The following is a 14,872-nucleotide window of genomic DNA, read 5'->3' as shown; positions in this document are numbered from 1 at the left end:
TTAAGTTTAGTAAAGGGGGGGTTGTTTCATTTGTTAAGTTTAGTAAAGGGGGGGTTGTTTCATTTGTTAAGTTTAGTAAAGGGGGGGTTGTTTCATTTGTTAAGTTTAGTAAAGGGGGGGTTGTTTCATTTGTTAAGTTTAGTAAAGGGGGGTTGTTTCATTTGTTAAGTTTAGTAAATGAACTTTCAGCCTCCTTAGACACCAGACACCAATTATGAAGAGAGAAAAAAAAGACTGGAAAATTATAATCCTGATCATATTCCACCTGTTAGAGCAATCATCCTCTAGGGGATGAGGGGGGGGGGTCTGTTAGAGCTATCATCCTCTAGGGGATGAGGGGGGAGGGGCCTGTTAGAGCTATCATCCTCTAGGGGTTTCTAGGGGATGAGGGGGGTCTGTTAGAGCTATCATCCTCTAGGGGATGAGGGGGGGGAGGGGCCTGTTAGAGCTATCATCCTCTAGGGGATGAGGGGATGGGGGGGGGTCTGTTAGAGCAATCATCCTCTATGGGATGAGGGGGGGTCTGTTAGAGCTATCATCCTCTAGGGGATGAGGGAGGGGGTCTGTTAGAGCAATCATCCTCTAGGGGATGAGGGGGTCTGTTAGAGCTATCATCCTCTAGGGGATGAGGGGGGGTCTGTTAGAGCAATCATCCTCTAGGGGATGAGGGGGTCTGTTAGAGCTATCATCCTCTAGGGGATGAGGGGGGTCTGTTAGAGCAATCATCCTCTAGGGGATGAGGGGGGTCTGTTAGAGCTATCATCCTCTAGGGGATGAGGGGGGGGGGGTCTGTTAGAGCTATCATCCTCTAGGGGATGAGGGGGGGGGGGCCCTGTTAGAGCTATCATCCTCTAGGGGATGAGGGGGGGGCCCTGTTAGAGCTATCATCCTCTAGGGGATGAGGGGGCTGTTAGAGCTATCATCCTCTAGGGGATGAGGGGGGCTGTTAGAGCTATCATCCTCTAGGGGATGAGGGGGCTGTTAGAGCTATCATCCTCTAGGGGATGAGGGGGAGGGGGCCCTGTTAGAGCTATCATCCTCTAGGGGATGAGGGGGGGAGGCCCTGTTAGAGCTATCATCCTCTAGGGGATGAGGGGGGAGGCCCTGTTAGAGCTATCATCCTCTAGGGGATGAGGGGGGGGGGCTGTTAGAGCTGTCATCCTCTAGGTGATGGGGGGGGGGCAGGGAAGAGGGGAGGGCCCCCTGTTAGAGCTGTCATCCTCTAGGGGATGGGGGGGCAGGGAAGAGGGAGAGGGTATAGAGGGTACGGGGAAGAGGGAGAGGGTGTATGGGGCAGGGGGAGGCTGGGCTCTCTCCAAATCCAAAGACAGCAGAGAGCTATAAGCGCTGGGTGGAAGTTACCCTTTAGCCCAGATCTAGGATCAGATCCCCTTCCCCCAATCCTAACCCTAACCAATAGGAGGGTACACAATGGACCTTAGACCAGTGTCTGGAGGCAACTCCATACCAAACACTACAACCCCCAGAACCCCCCAGCCCAGACTGACGGTCATCTCACAGGAGTCGGTGAGTCTTTGGGCCCGGTCCCATGCTATGGGGTGGCTTTCTCTGGTGGGGTAAGATCAGCATGCACTGCTTCTGTCCTCTATCCCGAAAACCCCATTTCACATCATATACAGACACAGAGAGAGACAGTTAGAGAGAGAAACAGAGAGAAAGAGAGAAGAAGAACTAGAGAGAGAGAGAGAAAGAAAGAGAGAGGAAGAGAGAAAGGAGAAAGGAGGATGATAGAGAGAGCGAAAGAAAGAGAGAAAAGAGGGAAGATAGAGAGAGAGACAAAGGGAACAAGAGGAGCGAGGTATACACAAATAAAGACAGAAAGAGAAGATAAAGAGAGAAGGGAGGGATACTCACCCTCCGTATGTGGGGATGTGAGGTGGGGGTGCAGCTGCTCTGAATGTGTTGTAGACCGTACGCCCTCGACCTCTTAGATGGGCCCCTCTGTAGGCCGCCACCGCAGCACTGGCTGCTGAGTAGGGAAGCCCGGTACTGGAGGGGGGGAGAGAGAGAGAGAGAGAGAGACAGAGAGAGAGAGAGAGAGAGAGAGAGAGAGAGTACGATAGAGAGAAGGGGTGAGAGAAGAGAGAGAGAGAGACAGAGAGAGAGGAGAGAGAGAGAGAGAGAGAGAGAGAGAGAGAGACAGAGAGAGAGAGAGAAGGGGTGAGAGAGAGAGAGAGAGAGAGAGAGAGAGAGAGTACGATAGAGAGAAGGGGTGAGAGAAGGAGAGAGAGAGACAGAGAGAGGGAGAGAGAGAGAGAGAGAGAGAGAGAGAGAGAGAGAGAGAGAGAGAGAGAAGGGGTGAGAGAGAGAGAGAGAGAAGGGGTGAGAGAGAGAGAGAGAGATTATCATTTCACAGAGAAATGCTTCAGTGTTCTGTGTAAAACATTGCAACAAGATGAATTGTAAATTCAGATTACACCGATTCAAGTCAAATATTAAAATACTAAAACTGCACAAAACAAACACTCTCCCCATTCCCTACATAGTGCACTACTTTTGACTACAGCTTATAGGGCACTATCTAGGGAATAGGGAGTAATTTGGGACACAACCAGTGAGTTAACAGGATTAGAGTGTGATTTTGGACCAGGCTGTCCTAAAGACACCAGGCTGTCCTAAAGACACCAGGTATATTGACAGGAGAGTCACAAGGTAAACCTTTCAACACTCCAAGTGGTTTGAACCTTTCAACACTCCAAGTGGTCAGAACCAGGCTTTTTCAACACTCCAAGTGGTCAGAACCTTTCAACACTCCAAGTGGTCAGAACCTTTCAACACTCCAAGTGGTCAGAACCTTTCAACACTCCAAGTGGTCGGAACCTTTCAACACTCCAAGTGGTCAGAACCTTTCAACACTCCAAGTGGTTGGAACCTTTCAACACTCCAAGTGGTCAGAACCTTTCAACACTCCAAGTGGTTGGAACCTTTCAACACTCCAAGTGGTCGGAACCTTTCAACACTCCAAGTGGTCGGAACCTTTCAACACTCCAAGTGGTTGGAACCTTTCAACACTCCAAGTGGTCAGAACCTTTCAACACTCCAAGTGGTTGGAACCTTTCAACACTCCAAGTGGTCGGAACCTTTCAACACTCCAAGTGGTCAGAACCTTTCAATACTCCAAGTGGTCAGAACCTTTCAACACTCCAAGTGGTCGGAACCTTTCAACACTCCAAGTGGTTGGAACCTTTCAATACTCCAAGTGGTCAGAACCTTTCAACACTCCAAGTGGTCGGAACCTTTCAACACTCCATACAGAAAAGAGAGAGGAAAATCAGATGGAGAAAGACACAGTCTGCATGACAGAGAAGTGTGTGTGCATGTGTGTGTGTGTGTGTGTAGGATAGATATTAATTAAAACCTTTTAAGGAGGCTGTGAATTTTTGCAGCTTTTGGTTAAAAATCGCGCAAAATTTCAACATCCTGCTACTCATGCCAGGAATATAGTATTTGCATATGATTAGTATGTGTGGATAGAAAACACTCTGAAGTCTCTAAAACTGGTTCAATCATGTCAGGAAAACTGTTCACAAAAAACACAAAAAAATATCCCTCCGCCAGTCTCTGTATTGTCTGTGGCAAGGGAAAATACAAATAAATATCCCTCCGCCAGTCTCTGTATTGTCTATGGCAAGGAAAATACAAATAAATATCCCTCCGCCAGTCTCTGTATTGTCTGTGGCAAGGGAAAATACAAAAATATCCCTCCGCCAGTCTCTGTATTGTCTATGGCAAGGGAAAATACAAAAAATATCCCTCCGCCAGTCTCTGTATTGTCTATGGCAAGGGAAAATACAAATAAATATCCCTCCGCCAGTCTCTGTATTGTCTATGGCAAGGGAAAATACAAATAAATATCCCTCCGCCAGTCTCTGTATTGTCTATGGCAAGGAAAATACAAAAATATCCCTCCGCCAGTCTCTGTATTGTGTCTCTGTATTGTCTATGGCAAGGGAAAATACAAAAAATATCCCTCCGCCAGTCTCTGTATTGTCTATGGCAAGGGAAAATACAAATAAATATCCCTCCGCCAGTCTCTGTATTGTCTATGGCAAGGGAAAATACAAAAAAATATCCCTCCGCCAGTCTCTGTATTGTCTATGGCAAGGGAAAATACAAAAAAATATCCCTCCGCCAGTCTCTGTATTGTCTATGGCAAGGGAAAATAGATAGAGTGCAGTTTACAATGCCTACAGCTTCCACACAATGTCCCCAGTACTGGCATTTGAGTTGAAGTTTATCCTTGGTGGGATGAGGAATAGGCACTTCCTGTCTTCGGGTCCCTCAGAGGAAGTCATGAAAGGGAGAATATGGACCATGATTTCAAGACTTGCTGCTATCGAATACAGATCGCCCCGTGATCAATTTGATCGATTATTAACGTTTACTAACACCTAAAGTTGGATTACAAAAGTAGTTTGAAGTGTTTTGTCAAAGTTTATAGGTAATGTTTTTAATTAAATTTTTTTTTAAAAATGACGTTGTGTTTTTGAAAGCTGTTTTTTCCTGATCAGACGGGCTTCAGAAATGGACATTTTGGGTATACATGGACGGATTTAATCGAAAAAAATACCCAATTGTGATGTTTGTGGGACATATTGGAGTGCCAACAAAGAAGCTCGTCAAAGCTAATGAATGTTTTATATTTTATTTCTGCGTTTTGTGTAGCACCGGCTACACTATTATTCCGTTTACGTCCCCTTTGGGTATTCCGGGGGTTGCATGCTATCAGATAATAGCTTCTCATGATGAGGGTTGTTATAGATTACAGGTAGATGAGGGTTGTTATAGATTACAGGTAGATGAGGGTTGTTATAGATTACAGGTAGATGAGGGTTGTTGATGAGGGTTGTTGGAGATTACAGGTAGATGAGGGTTGTTGATGAGGGTTGTTGGAGATTACAGGTAGATGAGGGTTGTTGATGATGGTTGTTGGAGATTACAGGTAGATGAGGGTTGTTGGAGATTACAGGTAGATGAGGGTTGTTGATGATGGTTGTTGGAGATTACAGGTAGATGAGGGTTGTTGGAGATTACAGGTAGATGAGGTTGTTGATGAGGGTTGTTGGAGATTACAGGTAGATGAGGGTTGTTGATGATGGTTGTTATAGATTACAGGTAGATGAGGGTTGTTGATGATGGTTGTTGGAGATTACAGGTAGATGAGGGTTGTTGATGAGGGTTGTTGGAGATTACAGGTAGATGAGGGTTGTTGATGATCGTTGTTGGAGATTACAGGTGGATGAGGGTTGTTGATGAGGGTTGTTGGAGATTACAGGTAGATGAGGGTTGTTGATGAGGGTTGTTATAGATTACAGGTAGATGAGGGTTGTTATAGATTACAGCTAGGAGAGTAAAGGGATGAGGGTTGTTATAGATTACAGACAGGAGAGTAAAGGGATGAGGGTTGTTATAGATTACAGACAGGAGAGTAAAGGGATGAGGGTTGTTATAGATTACAGACAGGAGAGTAAAGGGATGAGGGTTGTTATAGATTACAGACAGGAGAGTAAAGGGATGAGGGTTGTTATAGATTACAGACAGGAGAGTAAAGAGATGAGGGTTGTTATAGATTACAGACAGGAGAGTGAAAGGGATGAGGGTTGTTATAGATTACAGACAGGAGAGTAAAGAGATGAGGGTTGTTATAGATTACAGACAGGAGAGTTAAAGGGATGAGGGTTGTTATAGATTACAGACAGGAGAGTTAAAGGGATGAGGGTTGTTATAGATTACAGACAGGAGAGTAAAGAGATGAGGGTTGTTATAGATTACAGACAGGAGAGTGAAAGAGATGAGGGTTGTTATAGATTACAGACAGGAGAGTAAAGAGATGAGGGTTGTTATAGATTACAGACAGGAGAGTAAAGAGATGAGGGTTGTTATAGATTACAGACAGGAGAGTAAAGGGATGAGGGTTGTTATAGATTACAGACAGGAGAGTAAAGGGATGAGGGTTGTTATAGATTACAGACAGGAGAGTAAAGGGATGAGGGTTGTTATAGATTACAGACAGGAGAGTAAAGAGATGAGGGTTGTTATAGATTACAGACAGGAGAGTTAAAGGGATGAGGGTTGTTATAGATTACAGACAGGAGAGTTAAAGGGATGAGGGTTGTTATAGATTACAGACAGGAGAGTTAAAGGGATGAGGGTTGTTATAGATTACAGACAGGAGAGTTAAAGGGATGAGGGTTGTTATAGATTACAGACAGGAGAGTAAAGAGATGAGGGTTGTTATAGATTACAGACAGGAGAGTAAAGAGATGAGGGTTGTTATAGATTACAGACAGGAGAGTTAAAGGGATGAGGGTTGTTATAGATTACAGACAGGAGAGTTAAAGGGATGAGGGTTGTTATAGATTACAGACAGGAGAGTTAAAGGGATGAGGGTTGTTATAGATTAAAGGGATGAGGGTTGTTATAGATTACAGACAGGGATGAGTTATAGTTAGACAGGGATGAGGGTTGTTATAGATTACAGACAGGAGAGTAAAGAGATGAGGGTTGTTATAGATTACAGACAGGAGAGTAAAGAGATGAGGGTTGTTATAGATTACAGACAGGAGAGTAAAGAGATGAGGGTTGTTATAGATTACAGACAGGAGAGTAAAGAGATGAGGGTTGTTATAGATTACAGACAGGAGAGTTAAAGCACATCTAAACAACAGTCTAGTGAGCCGACCCAACTCCCAGTGTCCTGAAGCAATCAGCACGTCTCAACAACAGTCTAGTGTTTCCCCCTTCTGATGACCAGGTGGCGAATCGCATCTCTGCATGTCTGGCAGACATATCAGTGTGGATGACGGATCACCACCTCAAGCTGAACCTCGGCAAGACGGAGCTGCTCTTCCTCCCGGGGAAGGACTGCCCGTTCCATGATCTCGCCATCACGGTTGACAACTCCATTGTGTCCTCCTCCCAGAGCGCTAAGAACCTTGGCGTGATCCTGGACAACACCCTGTCGTTCTCAACTAACATCAAGGCGGTGGCCCGTTCCTGTAGGTTCATGCTCTACAACATCCGCAGAGTACGACCCTGCCTCACACAGGAAGCGGCGCAGGTCCTAATCCAGGCACTTGTCATCTCCCGTCTGGATTACTGCAACTCGCTGTTGGCTGGGCTCCCTGCCTGTGCCATTAAACCCCTACAACTCATCCAGAACGCCGCAGCCCGTCTGGTGTTCAACCTTCCCAAGTTCTCTCACGTCACCCCGCTCCTCCGCTCTCTTCACTGGCTTCCAGTTGAAGCTCGCATCCGCTACAAGACCATGGTGCTTGCCTACGGAGCTGTGAGGGGAACGGCACCTCAGTACCTCCAGGCTCTGATCAGGCCCTACACCCAAACAAGGGCACTGCGTTCATCCACCTCTGGCCTGCTCACCTCCCTACCACTGAGGAAGTACAGTTCCCGCTCATCCCAGTCAAAACTGTTCGCTGCTCTGGCCCCCAATGGTGGAACAAACTCCCTCACGACGCCAGGACAGCGGAGTCAATCACCACCTTCCGGAGACACCTGAAACCTCACCTCTTTAAGGAATAAAAGATTTAGATGCACTATTGTAAAGTGGCTGTTCCACTGGATGTCATAAGGTGAATGCACCAATTTGTAAGTCGCTCTGGATAAGAGCGTCTGCTAAATGACTTAAATGTAAATGTAATGTAGTGAGCCGACCCAACTCCCAGTGTCCTGAAGCAATCAGCACGTCTCAACAACAGTCTAGTGAGCCGACCCAACTCCCCACCACCTCAGAACAGTGTCCTGACACAATCAGCACATCTAAACAACAGTCTAGTGAGCCGACCCAACTCCCAGTGTCCTGACACAATCAGCACATCTAAACAACAGACTAGTGAGCCGACCCAACTCCCAGTGTCCTGAAGCAATCAGCACGTCTCAACAACAGTCTAGTGAGCCGACCCAACTCCCAGTGTCCTGAAGCAATCAGCACGTCTCAACAACAGTCTCGTGAGCCGACCCAACTCCCAGTGTCCTGACACAATCAGCACATCTAAACAACAGACTAGTGAGCCGACCCAACTCCCAGTGTCCTGAAGCAATCAGCACGTCTCAACAACAGTCTAGTGAGCCGACCCAACTCCCAGTGTCCTGACACAATCAGCACGTCTCAACAACAGACTAGTGAGCCGACCCAACTCCCAGTGTCCTGAAGCAATCAGCACGTCTCAACAACAGTCTAGTGAGCCGACCCAACTCCCAGTGTCCTGACACAATCAGCACGTCTCAACAACAGACTAGTGAGCCGACCCAACTCCCAGTGTCCTGAAGCAATCAGCACGTCTCAACAACAGTCTAGTGAGCCGACCCAACTCCCAGTGTCCTGACACAATCAGCACGTCTCAACAACAGTGTAGTGAGCCGACCCAACTCCCAGTGTCCTGACACAATCAGCACGTCTCAACAACAGTCTAGTGAGCCGACCCAACTCCCAGTGTCCTGAAGCAATCAGCACGTATTCATGATGCCCTCATTAATCACAGAAGAGAAGGGAGAGACAGGAGAACCTAAAGTAGGCCCAACACACACTGACACACACTGACACACATCACACACACGCAACACACACACACGCGCACACACACACACAACACACACACACACATGGGTGCACGAACATACAGACACACAGACACACAAAGCGTAATGGTGTTTGGGGGATTTGAAAGGTGAGACAAAGTGAATCGATACGGAGCATCTTGTAATTAAAAGAATGTTCACTGAATTAGGAGAATGACTGGAGAAATGAAACATATTGATTTCAATTTACAAAATATAGTTCAGCCCCATGACGCCCTTGACAAGACAATTTAGGTCTCTCTCTGTCTCTCTCTCTCTCTGTCTGTCTCTCTGTCTCTCTCTGCCTCTCCCTCTGTCTATCTATGTCTCTCTCTCTCTGTCTATCTATGTCTCTCTCTCTCTCGCACTCTTTCTCTCTCTCTCTGTCTCTCTCTCTGTCTCTCTCGCGCTATTTATCTCTCTCTTTCTCTCTCTCTCTCTCGCGCTCTTTATCTCTCTCTTTCTCTCTCTCTCTGTCTCTCTATGTCCTTCTTCCTGACTTTGTTCATATAATGATAAATCAGGATGATATTTTTCACCATAATGAGAGAGAGGGTAATGACAGGAGAGGACAGAAGGTCAGGAATGGTACAGCCAAGGTAAACACGCATGCATGCGCACACACACACACACACACACACACACACACACACACACACACACACACACACACACACACACACACACACACACACACACACACACACACACACACACACACACACACACACACACACACACACGCACGCACGCACACACACGCGCGCACATGCCAAAGAGATATATATGGAAAAAGACATAGAAAGAGGAAGAAATCCTCTCCGAGTCTTAAAATGCTTGGCGTGTGTGTGTGTGTGTGTGCACGCGCGTGCGTGCGTGCGTGCGTGCGTGCGTGTGTGTGTGTGTGCGTGCGTGCGTGTGTGTGTAGGAGTATTTCTACCCCTCTACTCTATTAATATCTATTTGTTACCACTGTCTTCTGATTATTCTGTACTGCACTAAAGCATTGTTTCAATTAACCCAGGTTGGTGTGGCCTTGGTGGGCATTTCATCCCAGGTTGGTGTGACCTTGGTGGGCATTTCAACCTAGGGTGGTGTGGCCTTGGTGGGCATTTCATCCTAGGTTGGTGTGGCCTTGGTGGGCATTTCATCCCAGGTTGGTGTGGCCTTGGTGGGCATTTCATCCCAGGTTGGTGTGGCCTTGGTGGGCATTTCATCCCAGGTTGGTGTGACCTTGGTGGGCATTTCATCCCAGGTTGGTGTGGCCTTGGTGGGCATTTCATCCCAGGTTGGTGTGGCCTTGGTGGGCATTTCAACCCAGGTAGGTGTGGCCTTGGTGGGCATTTCAACCTAGGGTGGTGTGGCCTTGGTGGGCATTTCATCCCAGGTTGGTGTGGCCTTGGTGGGCATTTCATCCCAGGTTGGTGTGGCCTTGGTGGGCATTTCATCCCAGGTTGGTGTGGCCTTGGTGGGCATTTCATCCCAGGTTGGTGTGGCCTTGGTGGGCATTTCATCCCAGGTTGGTGTGGCCTTGGTGGGCATTTCAACCTAGGGTGGTGTGGCCTTGGTGGGCATTTCATCCCAGGTTGGTGTGGCCTTGGTGGGCATTTCATCCCAGGTTGGTGTGGCCTTGGTGGGCATTTCATCCCAGGTTGGTGTGGCCTTGGTGGGCATTTCATCCCAGGGTGGTGTGACCTTGGTGGGCATTTCATCCCAGGTTGGTGTGACCTTGGTGGGCATTTCAACCCAGGTAGGTGTGGCCTTGGTGGGCTCAAATTGAGTTGCTCTGGCCTTAGTGTAGGACCTGTATCCACTACGCTTTATTCTGGGACAAACCGGATCACGCTGAGTTACAACGCGGCAAAATGTTTACTTGCCGAGGATTATGGGCTTGAGGTGGCTTCCTTGATCACGCGGGTCGCCAGCCGGTGTAAGAAACTAGTGAAAACGCAGAGCGGAATGTTTACATTTTCTATGCGGGTGGCTGGAGGGCGTTTGCGCTCGTTGGATGCATCTCCGCCTTGTCGTTTTGTCGTTATCCGACTGGTCGGTGTTGCTCGGAGCTCCCCCATCTGAACGTGGCGTCGAAGGAGCACAGCGAGAGGAGCAAGACATTCAACGGTGGCCGCATGTCACTGAGCCGGTGTTGCTCGGAGCTCCCCCATCTGAACGCGCCGTCGAAGGAGCACAGCGAGAGGAGCAAGACATTCAACGGTGGCCGCATGTCACTGAGCCGTGGGATGCCGAGGACAACGGCCTCCCAACGAGAGGAGCGGATACCAACAGCACATAGTTTCACCGTCTTGGAGCCTGATCTTCCTGCACCTTCGACTGCGACTGCAGTGCCTACGATGTCAATGTCAACGTCGGGGGGGGTTAATTACATTATGAAGGGCAGCTCTGAACAGTTGAAACTGGATTTTAAAGAGCTGATTGACTCTCTGCTAGACACTAACAAAAGACACATCATATCTGCCCCTGTGTCCTCTCTGAATCGAGACATTGAACACTTTAGCAGGGATCTTTCTCTTCACAACTGGCTACGTGATGATTGCAGCTCGTTGGGTGTAACTTTTTGTTGACAATATTAACAAAACCTTTTGGAAACAAAACACATTTTAGAAGGAGGATGGGATCCACCCAAATAATCTGGGTTCCTGGATCATCTTTCACAGCACTATAAGGAGGATGGGATCCACCCAAATCATCTGGGTTCCTGGATCCTTTCACAGCACTATAAGGAGGATGGGATCCACCCAAATCATCTGGGTTCCTGGGTCCTTTCACAGCACAGGAGGCATGGGATCAACCCAAGTCATCTGGGTTCCAGCTCCTCCCACAGAGGATCCACCCTATAACCTGGTTCAGGTTCCTGGGTCCTTTCACAGCACTATAAGGCCCAGCACTATAAGGAGGATGATCCACCCCATCTGGGTTCAGATCCTTTCACAGCACTATATAGGGAGGATGGGATCCACCCCCATCTGGGTTCCTGATCCTTTCACAGATGGGTCATCTGGGTTCCCTCCTTTCACCACTAGGCCCATGAGACAATCTTCAATGACCCTCCCACAGAGACCAGGTTCCTGGGTCCTTTCACAGGTGAGTTATCATAACCCTTCCAAACAGATACCAGGTAGACACAAGTCTAATTAATGCCCCTCTAACTGCCCCGAATGCCTCTGCTGATCCTACAGCTGTTGTTGTAGCAGTAATCATGTGCCTATGAACCAGAAAGCTGCCTGCCCGTCTGTCTCAGACACGGTCATTACTATGCGACAGCTGGAGATCTTAAACTGAAACAATGTTGTAAATGTCAGAGAGACAGACACAAGATTTTTATAAATCTCTGCTGGAAAACTATATGTTCGTCTTAAAGAAATGTGAGATATTGTCTAGATGCCTTTTGTAGGGAAACCCTGGCTGGGCCAGACGGAACAGAATAAAGGCATTTTAACATCCGGTGGTAATTTTGGAAAGACACTGGTTGGAATGCATTTTTAATCCAATCAGCTTTCAGGATTACCCAATGTATAATGTACACCAATGACCTGACCACCCAGAGTACTGCTGAATCATGTGATGTGGATGTGGTTCTCTGAATCATGTGTTGTGGATGGTTCTCTGAATCATGTGATGTGGATGTGGTTCTCTGAATCATGTGATGTGGTTCTCATCATGTGTTGTGGAGGTTCTCTGAATCATGTGATGTGGATGTGGTTCTTGAATCAATGTGGTTCTCCATGTGATGTGGATGTGGTTCTCTGAATCATGTGTTGTGGATGTGGCCTGAATCAGATGTGGATGTGGTTCTCTGAATCAATGGTTCTCTGAATCATGTGTTGTGGATGTGGTTCCTGAATCATGTGTTGTGGAGGTTCTCTGAATCATGTGGTGGATGTGGTTCTCTGAATCAATGTGGTTCTCCATGTGTTGTGGATGTGGTTCCCATGTGATGTGGAGGTTCTCTGAATCATGTGATGTGGATGTCTTAAACTCGGAACACCTAGGCTTCTCCTCTTACCTGCATAGAACTCTGGACCCGGTGAGTCTGGGTTCAAACCCTGGAGAGAGAGAGAGAGAGAGAGAGAGAGACAGAGACCACAGAGGCCGACCGAAGGAGTGAGCTGTCAGGATAGAAGTGAAAATATTCTAGAAGATAAAGGCAAAACACCCTCCCACAGTCTTAAACCCCTCCCACAGAGGCCCAGGCCCGGGTTTAAACCCTCCCACAGTCTTAAACCCCCTCCCACAGAGGCCCAGTGAGTCTTAAACCCCTCCCACAGAGGCCCGGTGAGTCTTAAACCCCTCCCACAGAGGCCCAGTGAGTCTTAAACCCCTCCCACAGAGGCCCAGTGAGTCTTAAACCCCTCCCACGGAGGCCCGGTGAGTCTTAAACCCCTCCCACAGAGGCCCAGTGAGTCTTAAACCCCTCCCACGGAGGCCCACAGAGGTGAGTCTTAAACCCCTCCCACAGAGGCCCAGTGAGTCTTAAACCCCTCCCACAGAGGCCCGGTGAGTCTTAAACCCCTCCCACAGAGGCCCGGTGAGTCTTAAACCCCTCCCACAGAGGCCCGGTGAGTCTTAAACCCCTCCCACAGAGGCCCGGTGAGTCTTAAGCCCCTCCCACAGAGGCCCAGTGAGTCTTAAACCCCTCCCACAGAGGCCCGGTGAGTCTTAAACCCCCTCCCACAGAGGCCCAGTGAGTCTTAAACCCCTCCCACGGGAGGCCCGGTGAGTCTTAAACCCCTCCCACAGAGGCCCAGTGAGTCTTAAACCCCTCCCACAGAGGCCCAGTGAGTCTTAAACCCCCCTCCCACAGAGGCCCGGTGAGTTAAACCCCTTAAAGTCCCCTCCCACAGAGGCCCGGTGAGTCTTAAACCCCTCCCACAGAGGCCCGGTGAGTCTTAAACCCCTCCCACAGAGGCCCGGTGAGTCTTAAACCCTCCCACAGAGGCCCAGTGAGTCTTAAACCCCTCCCACAGAGGCCCTGTGAGTCTTAAACCCCCTCCCACAGAGGCCCGGTGAGTCTTAAACCCCTCCCACAGAGGCCCGGTGAGTCTAAACCCCACAGAGGCCCGGTGAAACCCCTCCCACAGAGGCCCGGTGAGTCTTAAACCCCTCCCACGGAGGCCCGGTGAGTCTTAAACCCCTCCCACAGAGGCCCGGTGAGTCTTAAACCCCTCCCACAGAGGCCCAGTGAGTCTTAAACCCCTCCCACAGAGGCCCGGTGAGTCTTAAACCCCTCCCACAGAGGCCCGGTGAGTCTTAAACCCCTCCCCCAGAGGCCCGTGAGGCCCAGAGTGAGTCTTAAACCCCTCCCACAGAGGCCCAGTGAGTCTTAAACCCCTCCCACAGAGGCCCGGTGAGTCTTAAACCCCTCCCACGGAGGCCCGGTGAGTCTTAAACCCCTCCCACAGAGGCCCAGTGAGTCTTAAACCCCTCCCACGGAGGCCCGGTGAGTCTTACCATTTGCATAAGGATTGACTGTCTTCTTATTGGTCATTACCCGTGCCGTTGCATTGTTGACCTATCACAGACAGGCTTGTATCAGAGCGTTTCCAACAGCAGTCAGACACATATTAAAACCCAACAGTACGTTGGGTTCTAGAGAGCAGCATGCTGTCATATCATTCCTACATCAATGTGTCCCTAAAACCCTTTAACTTGGTTGGGTTCTAGAGAGCAGCATGCTGTCATATCATTCCTACATCAATGTGTCCCCCAAACCCTTTTAACTTGGTTGGGTTCTGGAAAGCAGCATGCTGTCATATCATTCCTACATCAATGTGAGCAGCATGCTGTCATATCATTCCTACATCAATGTGTCCCCCAAACCCTTTTAACTTGGTTGGGTTCTAGAGAGCAGCATGCTGTCATATCATTCCTACATCAATGTGTCCCCCTAAAACCCTTTTAACTTGGTTGGGTTCTAGAGAGCAGCATGCTGTCATATCATTCCTACATCAATGTGTCCCCAAAACCCTTTTAACTTGGTTGGGTTCTAGAGAGCAGCATGCTGTCATATCATTCCTACATCAATGTGTCCCCAAACCCTTTAACTTGGTTGGGTTCTAGAGAGCAGCATGCTGTCATATCATTCCTACATCAATGTGTCCCTAAAACCCTTTAACTTGGTTGGGTTCTAGAGAGCAGCATGCTGTCATATCATTCCTACATCAATGTGTCCCCCAAACCCTTTTAACTTGGTTGGGTTCTAGAGAGCAGCATGCTGTCATATCATTCCTACATCAATGTGTCCCTAAAACCCTTTTAA

General features: G+C 48.5%; 1 long non-coding RNA gene and 1 pseudogene across 6 annotated transcripts in view; both read right to left on the bottom strand.

Annotated features, from left to right (window-relative positions):
* The window catches only part of LOC127930333 (RNA binding protein fox-1 homolog 1-like), a 119,734-nt pseudogene that overhangs the window by 38,799 nt on the left and 66,063 nt on the right, over nt 1-14,872 (bottom strand).
* Nucleotides 14,155-14,872, bottom strand: part of LOC127930334 (uncharacterized) — a 2,129-nt gene continuing 1,411 nt past the window's right edge. For 4 of the 6 annotated variants that reach the window (XR_008138029.1, XR_008138034.1, XR_008138030.1 and 1 more), the window contains 2 exons: nt 14,651-14,872; nt 14,155-14,326 (listed from right to left, as the gene is read on the bottom strand). The exon at nt 14,651-14,872 is cut by the window's right edge and continues 136 nt beyond it. This is a non-coding gene — a long non-coding RNA (uncharacterized LOC127930334). Of the gene's footprint in view, nt 14,327-14,382; nt 14,435-14,650 lie in introns of those variants that run through there. The other 2 variants (XR_008138033.1, XR_008138032.1) reach the window with 2 other exon arrangements.

This window comes from Oncorhynchus keta, chromosome 5, assembly GCF_023373465.1.
Source record: "Oncorhynchus keta strain PuntledgeMale-10-30-2019 chromosome 5, Oket_V2, whole genome shotgun sequence".
In the NCBI taxonomy this organism is placed as follows: Eukaryota; Metazoa; Chordata; class Actinopteri; order Salmoniformes; family Salmonidae; genus Oncorhynchus; species Oncorhynchus keta.
The sequence above is the reverse complement of the archived record's forward strand: the minus strand, read 5'-3'. Positions and strand labels throughout refer to the sequence as shown.